Below are 11,315 nucleotides of genomic sequence, written 5' to 3' on the forward strand. Positions count from 1 at the left end.
GTGTCTTCCAACTTAGTTGCAATTAGGGGCCTTTGTTTTACCGAAGAGGGTGACAATAAGAGAGGGCAACAACTAGTCATGCAATTGCGAGCGTTGTCCCCTGGAGTATAACTACATGTTCTTTTACAAACAATTTTTTTCTCAAACTAGACTTTTTTTGCTTGGTCGGAAGGGGGCAGCTCCCCCGTGAATCCTCTACCCTCACTATGTGTCATACGAGCACCATAACACCGCTGTTTTAAACCACGCTCGCGAACACAAATCAAGCATGCTCTACCCTCACTGTGTAGAGGATTTATGAAAAAAAATTCATATACATTTGTTTACTTTCTTCTTTTTGCATTTTTTTGTTTTCCCAAGGATTTAAGAAAAAATAATATTTTTTTTGTATCTTATTCTAACGACGGAGCTCATTTTCTCAAAAATAAAAGGAGCATATTAAGGAAGAAGAGTTACTTGTCCAGATCCTTGGACACATTTTTTAATACTTTTTTGTGAAGGAAAGGAGCTTTTTCGAAACGGAGGCAAAAGATTTGTCCTAGCGATTAATTAAGCAGAGATAATTGCCCAACAAATCAACGGAAAACAGTGACTATACACGGTGTGCTGCTGTTTTCTATTTTCTTTTTCTTTTCTTTAAGTCTCCGGAATGTGGACCCGGGCTCTACTTCTTTCTAGAGGTCACCCAACGGCACATAGACACAGAGAGAGAACGGGAAAGGAAGGAAGCCGCATCACGGGGGCGGTCACATCCAAGGTTTCCGGGGTGGAAGTCGCCGGCGACGAGATGCTCGTCGACGCCCGCGGCGAGATGCTCGGCGGCGCCCCTCTAGAGTCCTCGCGCCCCGCTGATGAGGTGAGCTACGGACCCTTTTCCCCTCTCTCCCCTCCACCCACACAATCGCGCCCCCGTTTGCGTGTACGCGAGGTGAAATCGAGCTGCGGATGTCCATTTTCTGCAGTATAGGATTCATAATTTGTTGAGAATCACGATTCCGTGAGGGAATTGCAAGTCTAGAAGAGGGATTTTGGTGTGTTTTCGTGCAGCGGCATGGGGCAGGGGGGGGGGGGAACTAGCGTGGTCGGCCGTGAGGTGAAATGGGCACCGGTGGTGCTGCCCGACGAGAAGGTGTCAGGGGCAGCGTGGCCGTCTTCTCCATCGTTCTCCGGCGGCACCCCGGCCAGCGCCACGCCCGGTCAGCAGGATGGGGAACTTAGTAGGACTATGTCTGAATTTTACTATCTGCTCTATGAGAGCGTCAGTCTAATTCTGTTCACTGTCAGAAGGCATTCTATTTTGTTTGTGTTTTTTCTGAACTTAACATGTGGGAGCTGCTCAAATACAACGGCAACTAATCAATTTAGAGAGCGGGGACACGAATCATGGACAGATATGTATGCATGTTTTTGCAGTTTGCTGCTTGTTTTTTAGTTTTGACATCTTGATATGCGGCGTCAAGTCTAGTCCCCTTGCAGAATTTGCCAACTGGAATTGGAGCGAATGATTCCTGTACTTGAACAATGTTTGTGCACTCTGTTTCCTGAAAATTCAGAGTTTGTGTACTTGAACATGTTTTTATCTGTACTTATGTTTTGAACAAGATATATCTGTGATTCACAAGTAAATGATGGCACCAGAACTGCTAGTATATAGCAGAATTTAGGAGTTTTGTAGTCCCCTCGCTGAATTCACGCAAACTGGAATATGTTTTGCGTCTTGTCCCCTGGCTGAATTCGCTAACTGGAATATGTTGCGTCTAGTCCCCTTGTCTAGTCATTCAGTGATTTGTGAGCATGGGAGGGATTTTGTATTTTGTTGAGATTGCGAGAACGTACGCACCTAAGAACGTTTTACAATTTAGGTCTGCACAATTTGTTGCAAACATCCTCCCTGAGTTTAGAAGCAAAACATACAGCCGGATCAAACCATTTTTTTTTTTTGAAAGAATGCAGCATGCTCCAAGATGGCAGGTGTCTTTTTTGGGGTAATTTTTTGTCGCTGTTTCAAACCGAAAAAAGATACTATTTGTGATTCTCTTTCTGCTACTTGCAACTCTTTTTGAGAAATCAAGTATATATTAGGCCATATTCCTCTTTGAGGACAATGTTCGGTTTATTTTCCTATGCGTAAATTCCTCTTAACCAATTCTAAACCATATCCCGGCTCTGTATCTTATTTTCTTAGCTAAGTGGCACAGTAAAGTTTTTGAGAGGGAATCCAGTGATCATTTTTCTTTTTCTTTTTTTGTCTTTTGTGTGTAAATCCACTTTTGTGATCTATATTTTTTAAATTAATGTGCCTCTTTTTTTTATGGAGCAGTGTCTGATGGATGCCCGCAAGAAGATTGAACACGAGATCGAAAGTAAAGCCAAGGCGTCCTTGAAAGAAGGGTTAGGTCAAGAGCTTAAAACTGTACGCACTCGAATCTCATCATCATTTTTTTGTGTTTTGATTTAACCCCTTTTTTGTACATTTTATTATGAATCTCATCATCAATTTTTTTTGGGCATGAAGTTTGTGGAGATGGAGTATATGGTGTGAATATAGATTCTGGGATGGAGTTTGTGGATATGACGATTTTTTTGGGGCATGTTTTCCGTTGCTTTAGTCGTACTTGGTTGTCACTGATGTATTGTTCAATTATTTTTTGGCAATGCCTGTTTGAATTTTTTTCTGAGGCATTTGGCATACTGAGGTAGTTGATTTTTTGTTTTGAGACAATGTGTGTGTTCTACACCAAGCTGGGCCAGTGTTGTGTTATACATAGTTCTGTTTCTAGGCAATTCTAGCCAGACTCCATTCCCTCACACAAATCTGAGCTGAGCTAGTACTTGCAACGGAGGGACACGTGGGTGGGCGGCAGCGGCCAATGTGTGGGTATGCGTGCGTGCATGCTTCGCGTGGCGCGACTAGCATTGTGGTTGGGATCGGATGTCCACACCGCGAACCAGGCTGTGACTTTGACCACCTGCTAGTTGTCCTTCTTCTTTTTCCTCACACACGAAAAAAGAAACCTGCTACTTTTTATTAAGTATTGTTTTTGCCTAACTGCATCTCACTCAGCAACACCTTTCTCAAGTCTGCACTACTAACCGAATCAATCATAATCGTTGTGTTTTTCACTTTCCCTTATTTGAATTTAGACTCCAAGATCATAATCCTTGTCTCTGATGCATAACTTTTTTGAATGATTTTGGTGCAGTATTTTTTTCTTTAGCTAACTGCACAGTAAAGTTTTGAGAGGGAATCAAGTGATCATTTATCTTTCTCTTTTTTGTGTTTGTGTTAAATCCACCTTTTCTTTTTAGCTAACTACCTCTCTTTTTGTTAAATGCAATCACCCATTTGTATGCTTTTTACAATGTCTACTGCTTGGTTTTTCGTTAAGCATTAGCAAACAGGCCTGACAAACAGCAAAAAGCCAGCAGAAAGCCCATACAACAGTAGCAGCTTGTTGGTCCAGCCTCAACCACGACAAACAAAGTGAGAAGCCCAGCCCAAAGTAACAAACAAACAAACAGGGGGAAAACGAAATAAGCCCAGGTGCTAAGCCGTTTCAACCCAGCAGAAACAGAGCTACTTAACAGGCCTAATCTGCATGCGATGACGTCAGCAGACTGAGGAAGTCTCAGTCGACTGAGACCTAGACACTCCCATCAATGAAAAGCCAGGCAATCTGGATCTTTTAAAAAAATACAACCAATCACGCCATGTATTGCCTGTGCTAGGCCGTCCAGTTGTACGTGAATCAAGCAGCCAGTGGAAAAAAGGTACGGTCAATAAAAGAAGGACTCGGGGGACATGCATGGCTCTCCCTGCGAGAAGAGCAACTTAATTATATAGAGCCAAGAGCCATGTGCATGCCCACAATCACGTCCCAGCCACCATGGAGTTTGACCAGGGAGTCACGATGTCCATGTCCGCCGTATAGAAGAGCTACGCAGCTGTAGTTAAACAGGATCAGCCACGAGATTTACTTATAAAAGAGTAGCCGCATCAACAAACAAGCAAAGAGAGCCATATTATAAGAAAAAAAATCCGCTGCACAACACCGGCCGCTTGTAGGAGATACGGGACTCCTTAATAAAAGGGAAACGTTTATACCCGGCGCGCCGGCCGAACATTGGGCTGGTCGCGTGCGGGACGTTCGATTGAGAGTCATCATGTGGCCAGAACAGACCGTGACCCCACCTTATCCCTTCGCTATGGTTGCCTTCTTCTTCCGCTCTCTCGCTCCCCAGCTGCTTCCCCATCGTCCGAGCGCGCCCCGCGGCTCCCGTCGACTATGCGCCGGCGAGCTGCTACCAGAGGTGGCCGGAGATACGAGGCGGAGCGCGCGCCGGCGAGATCCACACCTCCTCCCTCCACGCGGCTCCCATCGCTAACCTCTCCCCATCTTCTCCGCTAACCCCGCGCCGTCCAAACCACGGCTGCTGCCGAGAATGCCATGGACGACCTCCGCACCTCCTCCCTCCCCCCATCTGCCCACTTCCCCCTCCCCCCTCTTCTAGATCTGCGGCGGCGGTCACACGGCCGTCGGCGTCACACATCTACCTGCAGGCGAGGCATTACAGAACCTGCCGCAGACCCCCGTGTGTTGCAACCTCTAAAAAAAAAGCTTCAAACTCTATATGAAAAGCTTCAACCGTATATACAGAAAGCTGCAAACCTTCAGTGCTATCGGGGGAAGCTACAACCGTCTACAGAAAATGCTACAACCTTTAACGAAAAAAGCTTCAACTTAACGATAGAGGAAGCTTTCACCCAGGCGCTGCTCAAAACGAAAAAAGTTTCAATCGTTTACAGAAAAGCTTCTACCGTAGAGGAAAAAAGCTTCAACCTTCGAGAGAGAAAGCTACAACCAAACTCTGCACAATCAGCGAAGTTGCAACCGTTCGACAGAGAAAGCTTTTGAAATCGTATGTGCAAAAAAAGTTTCAATCGTTTACAGAAAAGCTTCTACAACCGATGACGGGATTTGCTACAACCAATGGGGGCCATCCCACGGCGGTGGTGACCACGGCCTGACGGTGGTGCCCACGGCCCGACGCTGGTGCTGCAACCAGTTTGTTTTTTTGCTACAACCAACCTTTTTTTTGCTACTAATGTCTTCGGATTTTGCTGGAAACAACCCATTTTTTTGCTATCGGCCTCTTGACTTTGCTGCAACCGGTGTCTGGTTTTGCTTCCACTGTATCATGTTTTTGCTGGAACCGGTGTTTCATGTTTTTGGTTCCACCCTGTGCGAGTTTTTTGCTGGAACCGATGCCTCATTTTCTTTTTTTTGTTTCCATGGTGTGTTTGATTTGCTTGAATCGGCACTGGTTTTTGCTACCACCACTTTTTTGGTTGTAAGCGACGCGACTATGCCATTTTTGATGCTGCAACCGGCGACGAGGATGGCCGGCTGCATCGGAGTTGTGCCGCCGCACCGGAGCTGCGGTCGTCGCCATGGGGAGCTGCAACCGCGGGAGCAGGCTGCTGCATGCACGAAGACGGCGACGGCGACCGACAGCGACGAGGGCAACCGGCGACGAGGGCAGCGACGGCGACCTACAGCGACAGGCGACGAGGGCAGCGACGGCGACCGGGCGACCGGCGACGAGGGGCAGCGACGGCCGGAGAACGTGCGAGCGGTTCTTCAAGGCCAGGCGCGTCGTGCGGTGTTGGTTTGACGAAGACGCGGGCGAGAGGTGAACGAAGACGAAGATTAGATCGTAATCGAACGGTTATTAGTAGGCCTATCGGACGGCTGCGGGCCGATTGGCCCAACGATTGGGCCGGTGCGCCGGCGCAGATCGCTGCCCTTAATAAAAGAACAAAAGGCGCAGCCCAGTCCCCGTGTGGGCGGGCACATGACGAGAAGACCTCACGCGGGCCGCTTGCTCAACAATTTTCTTGGTCACTGTCTCCCTCCAATCTTAAGTTACTTTTTTTGCGGAAACGTGTCTTAAGTTACTATTTTAATTTCCCCCAATGACAGTGCCCTTAATAAGCTAAGCATATTGCCTCGGTGTCAAGGAATTTCCTATTACGTGTGTGTATGCAGCGTGCTCCCATTAATTGGATCCATTATGCATTTTTTTTCATGATTGATTCTGTAATGTACTTCTCCATACACAACAACAGGGCCAGGCCTTGGTGTATGGCCAAAGGGGCGACCGCCCAGCGGCCCGGCCGGAGGAGGGGCCCATGATCTGGTATGCTTGTATAACTAGGAAAGGAAAAAAATGGAGGAATCGAGATGGGCTAGGCCCAAAGAGTTGATCGCTAGGGATAGGAAAACATGATTAGGTTTGGCTCAGAAAAAGAAAGAAAAGGAAAACATGATTTTGTTGGGAATAATTTAGGGTTTGTGGTCTACCCCCTATTCCTCTGCACTTATCCATGGTGCCGCTCACACTTCGCATATTTGAGGCTAGGGCCCCAAAAATCTCAGGACCGGCCCTGCACAACAAATAATAGCTTTTAAAAGTTCAAATTAAGTCCAAAAGTATTGAATTTTTTTACGCTCGTCTTGCATAAGGAGAGTAGGTCGCCGAGTACGCAATATCAAATGGAAGGTATAAATGAACAAACTAATTTGGTTGAGTTACGAGCTTGATCAAGTGAATTTAAACAAGCGATGCGGATGTAGATTAAGTTTGAACTATATGACGTAAGGGTGAGAGCAGACTAAGTCTAACCTATATCTAGACTATATAAATACATCAACCTCTTATTCATGAATCTCATGGTGTGTAGTTGGTAATAACGTTATTCCTCTCTTAAGTAAATGGTGTAGGTCTTGCCGTTCACAACACTGACCCACGCATCCGTCAATGATAAGGCCCTCGCCACCATGTGTCGCATGCTATTCTTCGTGTCGCCAATGGGTCCATATGATTCATCATCAATGGCTACCTTCTCTTTGCCCACACCTTCATCCACATCTCCATTGATTCACTTCGACCTTATTTGCACTTCTGTTGGCTCGTCGTTAACGATATCTATTCACGTAAAGTTTGCTTTCTAGGCGGAGTTCCATAAGATCTCCACGGTTTGGATCGTTAGTGATGCGTACGGATTTATTTCTCCCTTTGCAACACATAGTTTCTTTTACTATACCTACTACTATAGGGAGAAGTACTCCTGCCCCATCCATCGTAATTTTGCGGAAAACCCCCTACCATTCTTTGAAATTAACCCGCGGTCCTATTTTAATCTATATCTACTCATAAAGGGAGAAGTGCATCTGCCCGTCAATGATTTGCTCTTCTTTTTAGAAAACCCTATAACTTTTGGTTAATCTACCTGCGGTCCATCCACTATTTTTGGGTAGATTCAAATGATTTTTAAAAATATCCATATCTTTTAAACCTAACTCTAATTTTGCACGTTATATATGAAAATTGACTAGCAAAATATGTAGAATCTGAATATGATGTTGTTTTACCTGTTAAACATTTATCTAACGATATTTAGGATGCAATTTTAATCAATAGTGCACGATCCAGCTTTCCTTCATACCAGCGTATATCCGGATTGGAAGTCAAAACCTCAGCAAAATAAGTTTGGAGGCGAAAGAAATCATCTATTACCATGCATGCACGCCTTGGCAAACCCTCTAGGAAAATAATAGATTCCTCATCTTATGCGGAGAGATAGACACCATAGAATTGACCATATTCAAACGTGTTATGATTGTGTGAGCACAGCGGTCACCGTTGACAAGGGTAGAAAAAAGGATAAGTGGCAACACAGATGGGATGCACCGTGGATCTATTGGAGCCTTCAGTCATGGTTATTGTGTTAGGGCCGTGTGGTTTTTTCTCCCGTTGCAACGTACGGGCTCTTTTGCTAGTTTAATAATAAAGCACGGATTGACTCCGTGAGTTCATCGTCACAATACGCTTCTTCCCGTGATTTTACGCTTTCAGTTTGGATTTAAAACATATTCGAGGTGGTACTAATCTATCTATATATCCTACTAGTACAATTGGCCGTGCGTTGCACTGGGCGAAATATTAAACATAACTTGCTCCATACGCCATTATGCAGCACTTTTTAATTCAACTTTTGCAAACGTTAGAAATAAGGTTATTTCCTTTTGGACCATAAAATTTGGACGTATCCTAGCAATATCTGTCCTAAGTCCTAACCCATTTCAGCTCCCCGATGAACGAGTAGTTGTCTATTGAATAGTCTTTCAATCAATTTTATTTTGTGTTATCCAGAAAAACATGAATATATATTTATTTTGAGAAGGTGTTTTTTATTTTCAAGAATAATTTTTAAAAATGTAATCATTTTTATGGTGATGAACATTTTTTTGGAATATTATATTTCATTTGTAATTTATTTTGCACTATTTTTTTGGGCTTGGCCCATTGAGAGACTTGACCGACACACACAAGCAGTACATGCTATTCTAAGAAATTTTCTGTTTATATAGAAACTCAATCTGCACTTGTTATAGTAAAAGCGAAAGAGGAAACACATAAAACCAATGACAAACAACTATGGATCAAGACAGTACATGACACGGTAGTGCTTGCAATTTCCACAATATTATCATTTCAGAACCCACAAACATCAAATTTTAAAGCACTCCATTAACTCTTATAATTGGCAACCCAAAAAATGTATATCCTTGGAAGCTCCAAAAAAATTTACATGTGGTGAAGAACTTCTTAAGTGATGTCTTAAGGACAAACCAAACTCCAGCTTTGCTTTCTAAAAAAAAATCCAGCTCTACATGTTCATTGTCTCCCTGCTCACCGTCTATTAACTGTTGGCTGCTAGAATTCTCTTTCACAAATCACCTTCCACCGATTGGGCTCCCTAAACAAGCATATTGGTAGGAAAACAATATTAGTTATGCGTTTAGATGTCAAAAATGGAATCAGAAATTTGAGTCATTTGACATTTCGAGATGAATTGATACTATTTGACATACCAATTTTACTTTGGATTTTCCTGATTATAATTTATGAAAGTACACATAATAAATCAAACAAATACCTTGTGGGAGATAATCATATGTCTCATCGACTTTGATCTCTTTATGTGAATCTGGTTCCTTGACATCATGTAATGAAAAAACATGAGATAATGTCGAGCTCGATGGGGATGGAGGTGATGTCAATGGATCACGATCTATCTAATTATCTGATTCGGGCACAATCAATTCAAAACACTCAGAAACTGGAGTAGATGTTGACATAGTTGGTGACATAGGTGATGGCTCCAGAAATACCTGATTCAGAATTATTATTTTTGAAGATCGGTTATCAAAATCCTATGCAATGTTCAGTTCGGTGATGTCATCCATTTTCTGCAGTCACAATAAAAAATAAAAGGTAAACCTCGAACCGTTAGAAGCACTATCAGTGGAATCAGTTGAAACAGAGGTAGTACATCATAGTCAGTTTACAGTTGGGATGTTACTGCATAAATTACCATTTCACCTCATCAGTGACCACCGCCTCTAGTCTAGCAGCATCTCTACAGTACTGGTTTAACACAGATGGCTAACCTCCTTGACAACATGGCCCCTGCTTGCTTACTTATGGATCAGATAGACAACCAAATCCTAAGTTTTTTTTACTTTCACCATGATGGCCACTGGTTCATTTTCTCTATTTGTATAACCTTGATGTTTTAGTTTATGGGAAGACATATTTTTCTTATATATGTGCACACTTCGTTTATGTCCTTTTTGGTTTCCAAGTAACAGAGCACCACCTGCACCAGTTTCATTACAGATACGTGTCTAAAGTACTTGCATCCATATGGCTATTTTGGATGCAGAACCAAAAGAAGACTTACCTAGTCTAACCCTGTAAACCACATCACAGTTCAGATACATGGAAGGACAACTCACAAACTATCACATAACATCTAACAAACCATCAAATGAAGAATACTATTTTTGTTATGGATCAGAACATATCAAATATATTCTGCACAAATTAAGTAGTCCCTGCAACTCGAGTCCTTGACCACTTTTGGTTTCTCAATCTGTGATGGAATATAATCAGGACAATAGAAAAAGGAACAAACTAACCACGTGTATATGGTGTAAACTCTATTCTTGGAGTATTTGACAAAAAACTACCACATTAGGGGTTCCCGTCCTACTGAACTACCATATTCAAAAAATTGACTGATAACTATCAATTTTTTTAATTTTATGACTAAAAACTATCACTAATACAATGCAAGCAAAAGTTCCTAGATTCATGGAGATATAGAACAGCATATAAGTTATCATGCTTGCATATCCATCATTTGAGTCTCCAACAATTATTCCAATAATTACATATCCGATTTGCCCTATGGACGAATATGCAAGCATACGTTTCATGCTTGTTTGAGTAATAGCAAGGAGATTCCCTAAAATCATGCTAAGAATATTTGAAAAATGGCCAGTTTAGACGATTTAAACGCGTTTATGACGGGCGGGACCCATCCGTCAGGGCTGACATGGCAGAAGAGTCAACTCCGTTTGTTTTGACCATTAGGGTTGACCGTTCTGACAAGTGGGACCCACATCAACCATCTTCTTCCCCCTCCTCTCTCTCTCTTTTTGGCATTTCAACAAACATCTTATGTGCATAGGAGAAAGCAGGTGAGCTCCGGCCGACGACGGCCGCAAGCGTGCTCATCCAGCTGCTCTCGTGTCGATTGGGAGGAGCAGGTGTACGCCGGCGTGGCTGAATTCAGCGGTGCTGCTCGTCCTCCACCTAGCGTACCTCGCCAGCAAGCTCGCGACTCTGTCCGACGTTGCGCTCGCCGCCTGCGCCATGCTTCTCGGCGACCGGCCGAGCTCGTCCGCGGCACACCCCGGCCTCTTCGCCGGCGCCGCGCTGGTCACCGCCGTGGAGCTCGCGTCCACGGCCGTCCCGACGTATTATCTTGACTCCTGGTACATGTACAGCTCGAGTCACTCGGACACCGGCGGCGTGGAGTCGTTCGTGCAGGGCGTCCTGCTGTTCGTCTTCCTCGCCACACTCCTCTTCCGCCTCTGCCTCGCCGCGGTCTTCCTGGTCGCCATCGCCGCGTCGGCGACGGCGGCGGCAGAGGAAGCCAGCGACGGTGCTGGCGGCGCAGCCGCTCATCTCCAGCGCGCGTGGCAGGTCATGAGCGCGGCCGTGAGCTGGAAGGAGGCCGCCGTGCAGGTGGTCGTGGTGAGCGTCGTGCAGGAGGTCGCTCTTCCCTTGTCGTCGCCTCCTTGCCTTAGATGCACAGAAGGTGCTTGTTCAAATGCCCAAGAGAGACAGAGGAGGAGCAGAAGGAAGGTTGATGATGACTTGTGGGCCCCACTTTGCAT

General features: G+C 44.5%; 1 long non-coding RNA gene across 2 annotated transcripts; it reads left to right on the forward strand.

Annotated features, from left to right (window-relative positions):
- The first annotated feature begins 680 nt into the window (after positions 1-680).
- Positions 681-2,545, forward strand: LOC123143476 (uncharacterized). Of its 2 annotated transcripts, XR_006470863.1 has the most exons (3): positions 689-856; positions 2,321-2,413; positions 2,516-2,545. It is a non-coding gene; the product is annotated as an uncharacterized lncRNA (long non-coding RNA). The 2 variants fall into 2 exon arrangements; XR_006470864.1 differs by having other exon boundaries at positions 681-856; positions 2,321-2,545.
- The last annotated feature ends 8,770 nt before the right edge of the window (positions 2,546-11,315 follow it).

Source organism: Triticum aestivum, chromosome 6D (genome assembly GCF_018294505.1).
Source record: "Triticum aestivum cultivar Chinese Spring chromosome 6D, IWGSC CS RefSeq v2.1, whole genome shotgun sequence".
NCBI classification, from domain to species: Eukaryota; Viridiplantae; Streptophyta; class Magnoliopsida; order Poales; family Poaceae; genus Triticum; species Triticum aestivum.